Source organism: Rhinolophus sinicus, chromosome 17 (genome assembly GCF_057876585.1).
Source record: "Rhinolophus sinicus isolate RSI-liver-muscle chromosome 17, RSI-T2T, whole genome shotgun sequence".
Taxonomy (NCBI): Eukaryota; Metazoa; Chordata; class Mammalia; order Chiroptera; family Rhinolophidae; genus Rhinolophus; species Rhinolophus sinicus.
In genome coordinates, this window is record NC_142517.1 from 24,537,917 (window position 1) to 24,553,545 (window position 15,629).

The following is a 15,629-nucleotide window of genomic DNA, read 5'->3' on the forward strand; positions in this document are numbered from 1 at the left end:
GTGAGGTGTTTTGTTTTCTGGTTTCTTTTCCCCTCCCCTACAGTCAAGTATTTGAACTCGCAGGAAGCTTCAAAATGAGAGGCAGAGTTGGAGTGACAAATTAAAATTGATGCCTTTCCTATGTCAACAGAGTGATGGCCCAATTATTTGCTGGCTTCCAGCATAGCTGTGAGGAAGCATTTTCCAGCATCATTTAAAGTCACTGCCACCTCTGTAAAACTGTCCTGAAGTTCTGGCTCTCAATTGACTTCAAAATTAGGCTTCTTAGGCTCTAGAATTTATCAAACACTTTGCAGTAACTGAGAACACAGTTCCCATCATGGGCCCCAGCCAACCAGGTGGTGCAGGGAGGAGCAACTATTCAGAAAAGCTGACATTGGTAGCTGGATGTAACCAGACTTCCTAACACACAAGGTCACTTCTGCCCGACGCACTCGGATAAGAAGAAACCGCGACCAGGGTGACGTGTGGCATAAGTCTACCCACTTTGGGAATCCTTCCTTACCTCTATGATGCTTCCTTGGAGACAAAAGTTACCTGGGACACACAAGAAGGTTTTACATATAGTAGGGAAAAGTATTGCTATTACAAAATGTATGTTTATACCAACTAGCTGTTTAAGATATACGTTTTTTCATTTGGATTTGAGAACAATGAGATCACTGATCCACACTTTGTAGAGCTCCAAATCTTTTCTTCACCTCGCCTTCCTCACACACAAAGTTAGTAAAACTACATCCGTTATTTCTGCGTCATCTGTTCCTCTTTGTAACACATAATTTCTTCGTGTAATATCTCACTACTCAACGAACTATGGCTTTCCTTCTAATCATACCAGACTCTCATGGTATGGCTGATGTACCATTTCTCACTTTTACATAATTTTTCTCCTTTGGTTGCAAATATATGTGGAAGAAACATATTGGGTTCTGTTTGTTATTCATATTGTAGAGTGAGTTAATTAATTTAAAGATGAGTTGCTTTCTTCTTACTGAGAAGGCCGGTCAATTCCAGACTAAACTAAAACAGAAGGTGGTGCTGTGGGCAGAGGGGACACTTGAATAGGGCTTTGAGCTCATGAATTTACACAGAGAAACATGGTAGAACTGGAAATCCAGGGTACGGGTAGGGGTTCTACAAACCCCACAACCAAGGAAAGTGGAAGCATCACCAGAGGTGAGCAAGATTCTTAGAAAAGCACTTAATGGTGCCCTGAATTCTACTTCTGTTTATTCTATAATTTTGCAAAGAATGGCACCCACCACAGTTTTATTTCATCAGCAGGTAAGATCAGGAGCGATAATTATGAAAGCTATTAGATTGAACCTGTACATATTACATTCCATGCATTATACTTAAAACCATGAGAATGAAAAATGTTTGGAACACAGTATCACAAAACAGGTCAATTAAGTTTTTGTTTCTGGAGAAGTACTTTAAGTGTCCAGGCTAACATTTTGACCAAGTTACTGCTTTGTCTATGTCCTTCAGCTCAACTGTTCTAGATGTTTTCTTGGCCAGAATTTAACCTACAGAAACTGTGTGATTATTTGTGCTTCTGATTTATTGTGCACTCTGATTTAAGCCCTTTCCCTCCTTTATTCACTAAGGTGTTATTACCACTCACTGGAAAAGAGTAACCATCTCCCTCCCTGATCACTCTCTAGTCCCTTTGCCTGCTTCATTTTTCTTCACAGCACTTACGTATTGCAATCTTAGCTGTATGTTTATTTTCTCTCTTCCTAAACCTTAATGTAATCTCCATGAAGCTGGAGATTTTATTTATTTTGTTTACTAGTACACCCCCACCACCTAGAACAGTGTCAGGATCATCACAGTGTTTAATTAAAAATGTTCTGAATGGATTATTTTTCAATTCCTAGTAGAATTTCAATTTCAAAGTAGAAAACCTGCTCCTCATGTATGTGAGTATGTTCTGGCCTATAGGTTATATGTTCTACGTAAGACTAAGAAAAAAATCTGAAAGAAAGAAAGAGAGAAAGAAAGAAAGAGGAGGAGAAGAGAGGGAAGGGGGAAGGGGGAAGGGGGAAGGGGGAAGGGGGAAGGGGGAAGGGGGAAGGGGGAAGGGGGAAGGGGGAAGGGGGAAGGGGGAAGGGGGAAGGGGGAAGGGGGAAGGGGGAAGGGGGAAGGGGGAAGGGGGAAGGGGGAAGAGAAGAGAAGAGAAGAGAAGAGAAGAGAAGAGAAGAGAAGAGAAGAGAAGAGAAGAGAAGAGAAGAGAAAACACAAAAGTCCTGGAAAACAGCACTTAGTGTATATGTGCTCTTGAGTTTTTCTGGAATATAGTAATTAGAGTTACCTCCATAAAGCAGACCTTATAGTTATATTCAGATAAAAAGGAAATTTGGTGTCATTCAGTTTCTCTCTAAAATGTCTCTATCGTATCTTTTTCTGATCCCTAAACAGAGCTGTGTGTGCCTCGATCACGATAACATCCCAGCATATGTCACAACCTGTTTCCTATTTCACACCATCCCCCTACCATCTCACCCCTTTCCTTAGGTCTAACACATTATATCTGTGGATATGCACTTTGCATCAGCTCTAATCGCTGTCTTTCTTCTAAATTAGACTTTATTTTTAGATCAGTTTTAGGTTCACACCAAAATTGAGCAGAAGGTACAGAGATGTCCCATATACCCCTTTCCCCCACACATTCACGTCTCCTACCTTACTGACATCTTTCACATAGTGGTACATTTGTGACAACTGACAAACCTACATGGCACATCTTTATCACCCAAAGCCCATAGTTTACATTGGGATTCACTTTTGGCTTTGTACCTTCTATATGTTTGGACAAATTAATAACATGTATGCACCATTATAGTATCATACATGGTAGTTACACTGCCTAAATGTTCCACCTATTTATCCCTCCCCAATGTATCCCTGGATCGCTGTCTCTTGAAGGAAACCATTTGGAAGTTAGTGAGAGCCCAAGGAAAGGTCTTATCCCTGAGGATGCATTCCACATGCCAGAGATTAAGTAAGAGAGTATCACCTTCCATCTCTGACGCTCATTGTGCAACGATAATAAGTCAACATTGCACATCAATTGCACACTGCATGTTGCTGAGTATTTGCAAGTCAGTTCACATTGGCAGGAATTTGTTCCTTTTCACACCAGAAACCTGGGTGTCATGCTAAAATCATTCTGTTTTTGTTTTTGTTTTGTTTTGTTGTATTTGTTCTCCCTCCCCATTTATTTGGCAAATCAAGATGATATAACTTTCTAAAGAGCCATGTAATCCATACGCTTTCCTTTCTTCAGGTCACCCACACGACCATAGCCAAGGTGCTCATTATCACTTGTCTGGACTGTCAGAACAGCTTCTTACCTGATGTCCTTACCTTCAGCCTTGCCCTACCTCCAATCCATTAGCACCCAGCCTATGTATTCTGTCAGCAGGTGGCAAGACTAGGGAGGAAAGGATTTAGCTATTCTTCCTGGCATGATTTTTCTAGACTCTCAGGAAGTTCAACCTTACGTTCACCATGCTCATCTATTTTCCTATGAGGCTAGAAATAATCTCTTAGAGAATCTGCAGTGAACTTTTCTTATACATTTTCCCTTCTAGCTTGATTTTGATCCTTTCGAGAGAATACAAGACTCCCTTTCAGAGCAACCTGGGACACTTATTTGCACATTCTCTTCTGTTTTCACCTTCATTGTCAACAAACAGCAGCTCTGAAATCCATTTTATGAAATCCCAGAAGAAGGTATTGCTGTCTTTTTATTATTTGAAAATTTGGTATTTTAATATTAGTCTCTCTGACAGCCTTATTTCTTCCCATTACTAAGGTTTTCCAGTGTTCTATTTAATATCTTTTCTTACCTCTGTTCCTGGCTTATTATATAAATATATTTTAATTTGGTAGTCCATTCTGTCAGTTATATGTAACAGAGTCTCAGATTTTCAGAGTTTTCTCTGTGTTTACTTTTAATTTATTAGAAGTTCAGTTCTCTCTTCATAGAAAGTTAAAAATACAAACATGTCTACAAGTAAAATTCTGCTTGGGCCTCTGGGCTCATACTGAACTTGGAAAATATGAATCTTTTTTTGTTGTTGAAGACTCACAGAGTAACACACAAGGGAAGTGAGGAGAAGATCTTTTTAAGATTCTTTTTAGCTCTGCCTTTTAGGGAAGCACTATGCAGAGAGTTTTCTTTTGTCAAGTTGTATGTAAGATTTCTGATTTTGCCTTTATGGAGTTTATCCATAAAACATACACAGAATTGTTAATGGCATGGGAGAAAATCACCTTTAGGAATCAGAAAAATCAAACTTGTTACTAAATTCACTGAAACAATAGCCTTCAATATCTAAGAAATGTTTTCTGTTTCAGTTCAATTACTTGGGCATAGTTCCATTTTATTTATTATTTTACATTTAGAAACCTTTGAATATAAGGATTTTAGTATATCATTTGTCATTAAGCAATTAATAACTCTATTTTGTTCTAAATTTCAGTGACAACTGAAAATTCAATATACCGCTAATTTAGTTTTTGATTACTTCTTGCTCAAATCCATGATTAATTACCTATTAAAACTATGGCACATAGCTATAACTATTCCATTTGTACTTTCCATACTAAAGATTATTTTTAAATGGTAAATACCTAGTAGCGAGAAGCTTTTTTTTTTTCTTGTCTGCCATTACTAAACAATTTTTAATTAGCCAATTTTCTGGTCATTGTTGTAATTATATCGGAAAAGAATAGGAATACTCTTATAAACTAGTCACATAAAGTATTTATAGAACATTAGGGTTTGTAGAAATTCCACAATTATTGCCAAAGTTATGTACCCTATACTTTCGGATCTTTACCCATGTCACCTTCTTTTGGGGAACTGAGTGATTCAACAAATTACTTTCTTCAGGAAATAGCCTAAGTGGACATAGCACTGTTACCCCTAAAACCCATCGTTATATCTTCTACTTGATTTAAAGACATTCTTTCCTACTAAGTCAGTGGAGACGACAGGAAGGTGAGGAAGTTAAGTTTCTGGAGGGTCACACTGAGTGGATGTTTGTCAATCTGCTCTAAGTATTTTATATAATACTAAGATTTTTTTTTTCTGAGCTGGTTCGAAAATATAATGATGCCTGTGATTTTATTCAAAAAATTTAATACCATTCATTGAAATCTTTATTCTAAGGTAGAACCAGAGCAACCTCCAGGAAAAGGTCATTCTGTGTGGTTGCAGGTTCAGGCTGACAGGAGGGAAGCAAGAGAGAAACAGAAGCTGGAAGTCACCTAAGAGGATGGGACAAGGGGAGGGTTGGGGGAAAAGAGGGGAACGAACTGAGCCTCTAGGGTCCCAGACCCTGTGCTCAACTCTTTTGTTCACGTATCTTTTCTCCTACAATTCCAAAAACAATTACCGAAATATGAATAGCTATCGCTCTTCTGATTTTATGGACTAGGGAATCAAGAATCAGAAAAGCCAAATCTTGCAGCTGTTCGTAAGTGGCAGAACTTCAAATAACTAACAACCCACCCTTTATTAAGCCTTGTTAAAAAAGAAAAGTACACAAGTAAGATATCACTAAAAAACTTACAAATACCTGGGTAACTGCCAGAAGAACATTCCCCCATGCACTAAATAGCCCAGGTTTACCAACTCTGTCCAGAAGGTAAATGTTAGGGCATTTCCTCAAAGAACTGGGACTTCTTTAATTGGTTACCAATGTCACCCAAAATATATAAATCCAAAGTCAGCACAGTAATCATCTTCGTAAGTAAAGACTTCCCAGATAATTAACAATGCCTGCTGTAAAATAGCAGATACCGTATTTCCCCGAAAATAAGACCTAGCCAGACAATCAGCTCTAATGTGTCTTTTGGAGCAAAAACTAATGTCAGACCTGGTCTTATTTTACTATAATATTAGACCAGGTATATGATATGATATGATATGATATGATATGATATGATATGATATGATATGATATATGATATGATATGATATGATATGATATGATATATGATATGATACTGGATCTTATATTAATTTTTGCTCCAAAAGGCACATTAGAGCTGATTGTCTGGCTAGGTCTTATTTTCAGGGAAACAGGGTATGAGAATAGCAGATTTGAATAGTTTTTTATTCAAGAACTAAATCAAAGCTATTTAAAATGTACCAAAGGTACTTCTATAATTCTTCCTACTAACATTTCTAATAGGATTTTTATTCTTTAAATTGTTTATATAAATTAGTATCTGCTTCTCTAAGTTATACACATATAATCTTCTCCAACTTGAAAAAGGAATCTTTGTGAAATATTACAAGATCAGATTTATCATTATTTGAGTTGGCAAAAAGTGCATTATTTTCAATGAATCACATCTGGATATGTGCATAGAGTACCTCTGAACATATTTACATAAGTAATTTAGAATGATGCTGTTTTACCATAAATAAAACTTACAGCCTTCAACATTAATTACTTTAAATCTCATCTTCATTGCACTAGAAGAAATAAATGTGCTTTTAAAACTAAATACATTTGTTGTGCAAAGGAGAATGCTCTTGCTTTTGCCAAAATATGTAAAAGAATAAGACCTCATCTTATATAATGTGCTCTGTGTTTTGTGAAATGATAATTACTTTTCTCACATACAGAGATGTGTCTTTAGGAAACGCAACGGGGCCCCCATGCCACCATTCTTTGGGGTGAATGGAGCATGGTATTGATCAAAACCAGGACAATTGTTGATGATGCATTAAGTGGTTTTGTTTTGTTTTGTTTCTCAAGGTGGTATCAAAACAACAGCTTCCAAATATGTCTCATTTGATGTGAAGTTAGACTGCATAGTTCTTAAGTTTAATATTCTTATCCAAATAAATCTAAACGAAAACGTGAGATAAATATGCTTTGTTTTTATTTATTTAATCTGACTGTAGATATCTAGATCTTTTTGTTCTGTATCTTAGAATCCAGAGATTTATTAAGTCTGCCTTTGTGGTTTTATATTATATAGGAAAATTCAACTTTGTTACTGAAAGAAATCCTTAGTGATAATAATATACATTTCCATTTTCCTCTTCCCTTATGTAGGAACTACTTTTTGATCAGAAAAACATTGTGTAAATGAAAATTTTATCATCTTACTACCTGTGACCTCAGGTAAGTAATTTGAATGATAACTACTTTAAAATAGGATAGCATCCTTCTCCCCTGGTACTCTTATTATCTAGAAATTCTATGAGAATTGTGCTTTATTTTAAGCATACTTAAAAAAAAATGCTTTGCTTTCTTTGTGAGAATAAGGTATATGATTTCCAAGCCTTTTTTAACCTGCAAATTCTGCTTTGTGTGTCTGTTGAACACAAAGCATTATAAAGGTTCAAGGGGAATAAAATAAAGTATAAGACATGATTCCTTCTCTCAATGGCCTTACTTTTTTAGTGAGACAGGATAGAAATATCTAGAAGGGATCATATACTATTTTTGTCCTCAAAAACCACTGAACTTTCTCTCAGCCAACTAAGTACTTTCAATTCCTTCCCCTTCATTACAGTTCAAGTACTTTGGGTAAGACAGACCCCACCGTCAGACATAAATGCCCTCTCTTACCTCCTGGATCTAAAGTTGAAAGAACCTAAAACTTCAAGTATAGTGGTTGTGGAAGCATGAGGAGAGAGCCTATCTAGAAAGGAAGCTGACACCTTACATGCAGGAGAACAGAGGCAAACCATGAGACACAGATTCTGGCAGCCATGTTACTCCCCGTGTTGGCCCGAAGCTGATGTTGCCCTTGACTTCAGATAATAGGTTGCGATCTCTGTCACCTGCAACAAATACATGCCTATCTGCATGCATCAAAACCAAAGAAGAAAGCAAGGGATGAATAGCTGTTCACATTGTATTACAAAAGATGTCAAAGAAATTTTAGTTCCATGTATCCCTGTTGCATGCACACATTCCATTCCTAATATCCCTACTTTCAAGTCAAGCAGCTAAATTTTTGAGTAACAATCCATTTTTCCCTCGTGACGGAGTGAGGTACTATACTCCTTTGGAAAATTTATTCTTGCATAAAATCAACTGGGTCAAGTTTTCAATGAAAAAAAGACATTGTTTCAAGATAAAAATTGTGGGATCTGAGCCCTCAGTAAAATGTCGCTGTATTTTTTTATAGCAGCAGGGACTATGATCATTTCAAAAATTATGTAGGATGCTGAGTAATTATGAGGAATTGACTCACAAGAGGACTGAAAGAAAACGAGATGGGAGAAAAGACTCACTCCCTTCTTGACTCTATAGTAGTTGTTCTCAACCAGGATGATTTTTGCTTCTCAGGGGGAACTTGGAGGTGTCTGGAGACATTTTTTGATTATTACAATTTGGGGGGTGGGGTTGAGGAGAATGGTGTTGCTGGCATCTAGTGGGCAGAGGCTACGGATGTTGCTAAACATCTTACAATGCACAGGACTGTCCCCAGCAACAAAGAATTCTCTGACCCAAAATTCCTGTAGTACTGAGATTGAGAAGTCCTGCCCTAAGAAATACTCCTTAGGATTCAGAGGTTTCGTTGGAATAAACCTTTAGACAGGGTTAACAAAACTATTAGGTGAAAACAGTAGAAATATTGCATACATTTGGTCACAGAAAACTAAGGACACGCCTTATTATTATAACTGTCTACATATTCATGTATCAGTCAGCTACCTATGACAAATTTTATTGTTTCAGTTTTTCCTTGTTCTCTAGTAGCTCTCACATAATATATCAACAATGTAACTAGCATTTGAATCTTTCATACAAGCTTCCAGAGGTCTTTGGTACTGGGTAGCTATGAAACCTTCTGATTTAAAAGGGCTAGTTTCACCTGGACCATTGCGCATCTGATTTATACAGGTACACTGCATCTGTGTCCTTGGGCTAGGCCTTCAAAGCTAAACCAAATATTCTACATACTGTGATCTTTTCTGCATTTAAAGTGAAAGGGGAATACTCTAATTCTATAAATTAGTCAATGGAGATGTTCCTTTGAGGCAGAGATTGCAGGGAGATTTTTCTATAGTCAAATTCAGAAATGGGCCTATATTGAAATGAATGTCAAATAGCAGAGTCATTAAAATAAAATCTGCTGTTCAATATCATAAACACAGGTTTCGAGGATATCCGTAACATGAATCAACCTTCTAATAGAAACCTTGATGCTATAAAAAACATCATATATTTAAGTTTATATGATTTATTTTAGTCGTTACCAGATGAAAAATTAGTGCTTTACCAAAAGGATCCTTTGGGAAATTCTAAATGCTGAAGGAATAAGGCAGCACGCTTTGCACAATCAAAAACAACCACAACAACTCATTAATAAATAAATTACATAATTTAAAAACTTAAGTCTAAGTGTACATATAAACTGAATATAAAAAGTTTAGTTCTTGAGTTACTAGTGAGAGAATGAAAGTTCAAATATAATATAGTCCATCTACTGATTTCACAAAACAGAATTTTGCAGTTGCCTTCCAAGTGTTAAGCATTTTATCTTTTTTGGTAGCAATAAAATTGGCAGAAGTAAGGAGATTAAGCCACTTCCTGCCCATGGGACAGCAATAGCATCTAGATGTACTTGGAATTAACAAAAGCATCTTCAACACTTATGCAACAACATCTGAGGCTGTTTCTGGAAATTGGTCAAATACAAATTAAAGTTTCTACTGGCATATTCTGTTTAAATAAAAAAGAACACTGCACTTCACATTCATTTAATTTCAGTCACATATTGCCAAATCATAAAATATTTCTTTTGTATTTTTTAAACAAATCAAGTTCATTAATAACAATGGAAAATTTACTAGCCCACATAAAGTTATTAACAGTTCCTATTCTTTACGGAAGATTATAGGTAATAAAATGAATACAAAGCTCACCCTTTACAACTCAAATCGTATAAATTATTATGTGCCCTAAGCAAATAATTCTGCTATGGGTCAAAGCACAACATGGGATAAGTTTATTGTTCACTTTATCTTGATAAGACAGGTAGACAAAAAATGTAATTTTCTGATGTTATAAATGAAGAATTGGAACCAGAACATCCATTTGCTTAAGGTTACCCATTCGTAGGACTGGAAAAGAGCAGAGATCATAAGACTTGTGTTAGATACAGAAGAAGAATTCCATCACAATGAGATAATCAGAAGATTTAAAAACAGCTATAACTGAAAGCACTGCTGTTTGAACAAACTTGTTTACACATGAAATGTCATGATTGTTTATAGATTTTATTTTGGTTTTTGTTTCTTTTTTCTCTCTGCAAGAAGAAACTGATTTGATTAGACAAAATAAGATCTCTCATCTCACTCAGTTGGATCTATGTAGATGCATTTGCTGTTTAGAAGGAAAAACTTCAGAATGCTTGGCAAACATGTAGAAACAATGTAAGGGTTCTGACAATTAAGTTTGTGAACGTGTTGTGATGATGTTGAAAACCTTTTTTGATATCAGAGGGATTATTCATTATGATTTTGTACCAACTGGATAAACAGTTAACCAAGTTTACTATTTGGAAGTGCTGAAAATGTTGTGTGAAAAAGTTAGATGACATGAAGTTTTTACCAACAATTCATGGCTCTTGTATCAATCACGACAATGCACCAGCTCACACGGCACTGTCTGCGAGGGAGTTTTTAGTCAATAACCAAATAACTGTATTGGAACACCCTCCCTACTCACCTGATCTGGCCCCCAATGACTCCTTTCTTTCCCCAAAGATAAAGGAAATATTTAAATGAAGACTTTTTTTTAATTAAAGTTTATTGGGGTGACAATTGCTAGTAAAGTTACATAACTTTCAGGTATACAATTCTGTATTACATCATCTATAAATCAAATTGTGCGTTCACCTCCCAGAGTCCATTCTCATTCCATCACCATATATTTGATCCCCTTTATCCTCATCTACCACCCCCACCCCCTTTACCCTCTGGTAACCACTATTGTCTGTGTCTATGAATTTTTGTTTCTCATTTGCTTGTCTTGTTCTTTTGTTGTTTTTGGTTTATATACCACATATCAGTGAAATCATATGGTTCTCTACTTTTTCTGTCTGACTTATTTCGCTCAGCATTATAATCTCAAGATCCATCCATGTTGTTTCAAATGGTTCTATTTCATTTTTCTTACCACTGAATAGTATTCCATTGTGTATATATACCACGACATCTTTTAACATTTTTTATTAGTTTCAGGTGCACAAAACAATGTAATAGTTAGACATTTATCATTTATATCCCTCACACAGTGACAACCCCCCTCCCCCCATCCACTACCCCTCTGACATCACACACAGCCATTACATTTCCACTGTCTCTATTCCTAATGCTGTACTCTGCTTCTTGTAACTATATATATAAAACTATAGTTGACATTCATTATTGTTCAGCTTCAGCTTCAGGTGTACAATGCAGTGATCAGGCATCTACATCATTCCTGAGGTTATACCACAACTTCTTTATCCATTCATCTTTCGAAGGACATTTTAGTTGTTTCCATGTCTTGGCCACCGTAAATAAAGCTACAATGAACATTGGAGCACACTTGTCTTTATGTATAAATGTTTTCAGATTTTTTGGGTAGATACCTAGGAGTGGGATTGCTGGGTCATATGGTAATTCTATTCTTAATTTTTTGAGGAACCTCCACACGGCCTTCTATAGTGGCTACACCAGTCTGCATTCCCACCAACAATGTATGAGGGCTCCTTTTTCTCCACAGCCCCTCCAACACTTGTTACTATTTGTCTTGTTGATGATAGCCATTCTAACTGGGGTGAGGTGATATCTCATTGTGGTTTTTATTTGCATTTCTCTGATGATTAGTGATGTTAAGCATTTTTTTCATATGTCTAGTTGCCATTTGTATTGAAAGGAAATATTGAAAGGAAGACTTTTTGATGACATTCAGGATATGAAGGGTGATACTATAACAGCTCTGAGGGCCATTCCAGAAAAAGAGTTCCAAAATTGCTTCGAAGGGAGGTCCAGGTGCTGGCATTGGTGCATAGCTTCCCAAGGGGAGTACTTTGAAGATGACCATAGTGATAGTCAGCAATGATGTATGTAGCACTTTTTCTAGGATGAGTTCGTGAACTTAATTGTCAGACCTCATAAGCACACGTTCTAGAATATAGGTTTTATCCTGGTTCTGCCATTACATGCCTGATATACCCTTGAAATCTAACATGCTATATTAAAAATACATTCAAATTCACCATTCAGCTTCATGAAATAGCAGTGCACCAGCACCCCAGTTTGGAAAACATGGCACTATAGCTAGTGTCTTGGCTCAGCACAGCACTTATGATTGAAGATATTGTAGAAAAGTCAGCTAGAATGCTGGTTCCAATGTTTTGGCAGGCTCACAGTGCTTGTTTGTTCCTGCCTTCCTTTGTTACTATACATATATTTTTCCTTTTGTGGAGACAAATGATTCCACCACCATGTGGCACTGAGTGAACCATTCTTTCTCTCTGGGCCTTCAATCTCAGATGTAATTTGCGGCATTAAGTAGATAACTGGACCCTAATCTGGAGCCTGAAATCCAGCCCCAGGTATTGATTAATCACTACACCAGGACTTTTAAATATAGTTATCTTTCGAATGAGAGACAAGTACGTCAAATAGTAATCTGTGTGAAAAAGTAATGTGAGATTGCTGCATTGCCGTGCCTTCTTGCACACGATAGGCTCTCAATAACACTGATGGATTCGAGTTAATGAATCTAAAGAGAACATCCATGGACTATTTAGATAAATCTAGGAGCCAACAGAGATCCTCCCCATGGATAGAATCTTTGTGGTCCTACTTACATTTGCTTATATAAAACCCAGACCAGGACAAATACCACATATCATGCATGTCAAGAGATAAAGACTTAATTCCATCATAGTCCACTTCAAATTGTCATGTTCAGTGATAAGTAACATAGATGACATTTTCCTTAATTCACAATTGCTCTAATGTATGCTCCTCCTTCAGGTGTTCTCCTTGATTTGGCTAAGGAAATCATTCTCTCCTACTTTGGACATTACCTTTTATGAAATTAAAGTCCCAGCTTCTTCTTCCTCTTCCTCTTTCTCCTCTTCCTCCTCCCTTCCCCCTCGCCCTCCCCTCCCCTTCCCCCTCCCCCTCCCCCTCTTCCTCCTTCTTCTTAATGTGCCCACTGCACTTTGGGCTTTATTTTACTTTTCATTATGAAAAGTTTATTATATGGAGTATTTTATGTTATTTCAGGTGTTATTATATTTGAGTTTCCATTTTGAGACACATACACAAGTACAAATAAATTATCTTCATGAATATTTTCAAATAAAAAAGCTGACCAAGGTCAGAGAAATATTTAAAGCCCTTCAGAACCATTGGTTCTGACTTCAAATAAGCAAAATAAACAAAACCCTTGCTGACGTGAGCATTTGTCCCTTCTGAATTTCTGTGTAAATAAAAACATTCTGAATTCATAGATAACAGTTGACAATGGATGTAGATAAAGGTATCGTTGTGGTAAGACGGCAAGTTTAGGGAAAGAGAGCTGTACCACCCAAAGGAGAGTCTTGGGATTGGGAACTAAAGTGAGCGAGGAGTGGGCACCTCAAGGCTGGGTGTCAGAGCAGACAGGAGATGAGGGGTTCAAGCTTAAATACAACAGGGCACTATACTTGATGAAGGTAGAACATTTAAAGATATGTGAGAGCATGCCTGCTTCTCACAATGATAGGGTGATACTGGCATTTAGTGCTGAGACCAGGCAAATTATAAGTCAAGCAATGAGTGAGAGTGCGACCCACTGAGAACTGTCTGAACCAATCTAAGAGTAGGGCTGCCATTGATTAACACTGGCAGGATAAAGCAGATTTCCTAGGTCTTTATAGGGAGTAGTATTCAAGTTCAGAGAGGTGATCTAGACAGGCAGATTTAGAAATCCATACCTGGAGACTGAGCAGTGAGAACAGCGTCAGTAGCAGGGTGTTGGCCACCACTGCCAGTCTGTTAAATGATGACTATGACCAACAACAACTCAGAACCTAGTGTATTCAAAAGCCATGTCTGCACTGCGGGGGAAAGACAGAAGATATGGACCTTCCCCTCTGGTCCACTGTTGACACGAGTCCTTTATCACACAGAGCTCCCAGCAAGATTGGGATGGCCGGCACCACCTTTAGGAAAATACAAACAAGATTCACAACACAAACTGCATGTCTTGCAAGCTCACTAATTTGATATAAGAAAGAGTTCACCTGGTTAGTAGAAGAGAAGGTGGTGGGGATGAGGAAGAAGGGATTAGACAGCATAAATTGGTGACTACAATATAGCCACGGGGCTATGAAAGACAGTTCAGTGAATATAATCAATAATGTTGTAAAGATTTTGTAGGGTGTCAGATGGGAACATGTCTTATTAGAGAGACCATGTCATGGATGGTGTAGATGCTTGACCACTGCACTGTACACCTAAAGCTAAAGATGAATAATATTGTATACCAACTATAATTTACTATATATATAGTCACGGGATATGGAGCATAGCATAGGGAATAGAGTCAATGGAATTGTAATACATATATACGATGTCAGAGGGGTAATAGATTGGGGGAGGAGGTTATCCCTTTGTGAGGGGTGAAATGTTTAACTAGTGCATTGTTTTGTACACCTAAAACTTAAAAAAAAAAAAAAAAGATTTCACTCACCACTTTACTCAATTTCTAACTCAATTTCTCACTCACACCTACTTCACTGGCCAGCAGCAGACTTCAGACCCAGGCATAAAAGGTGGTCAGCAAAGTCCCTTAGCCATCCCTGTGGCTTCCACCCCGCAGGAGTGAATCACTTCTTAGCTTCTGCCACATCTCAGGCCTCCAGAGTCGATGGAGAAGGCTTCCTCGGGCCCAGGTGTGTCTGACCTGGCTCCCAGACCATATGTACATACATTAGTGATGTAGGCTATGCTGGGCTCTTTACTGCTGCAACTTCTTTATATTAAATGACCTAGATTTTTATTGATGAGCCCCAAGAATCAAAGACATTTAACTGCAGCATTTTAGAGGCAAAAGCAGTTAGTTTTTAGCTTTAGAGTTAATCAAACATATAAATCATACATCTGATAGTTGTTTATTTGTTTAAAAATCTGATCCCTAGAGAGAAAGCTGTAGCATCAGTGATGCCCAGGGCAAAGTTCTGCAACGGGATATAGGAGAGTGAGATTAGGCAGAGTTTGGCAGCTCCAAGAATGACCCTGAAGGCTTATCTTCAGGGAGCCATTTGGCTATTTCTGATAAAAAGGTATGCTTTTATTTTTCCCGGAAATACTTTTTATTTATCATTTGCCAACCACTGAAAGGCTTGAGATCAGTCCTCTGTAAGGAAGCTTGGAGAAACCTGGGTTTCAGAAGTACCAGCATTCCTTCAGTTCAGGATGCAAAGAGGGGGCAAGCTTCTGCTGAGTCCATTAAGTAGTGAGAGGTTTTCTCCATAGAATAGACCCCAGGTGCTGCTCCTACGTGGAAGGCCTTACTGTGATCTGCCTCTCTGGGTTCTACGTGGTTACAGAGGGATCCCGTATTAGGAACTTTGAGACTTTGGAGTCCATT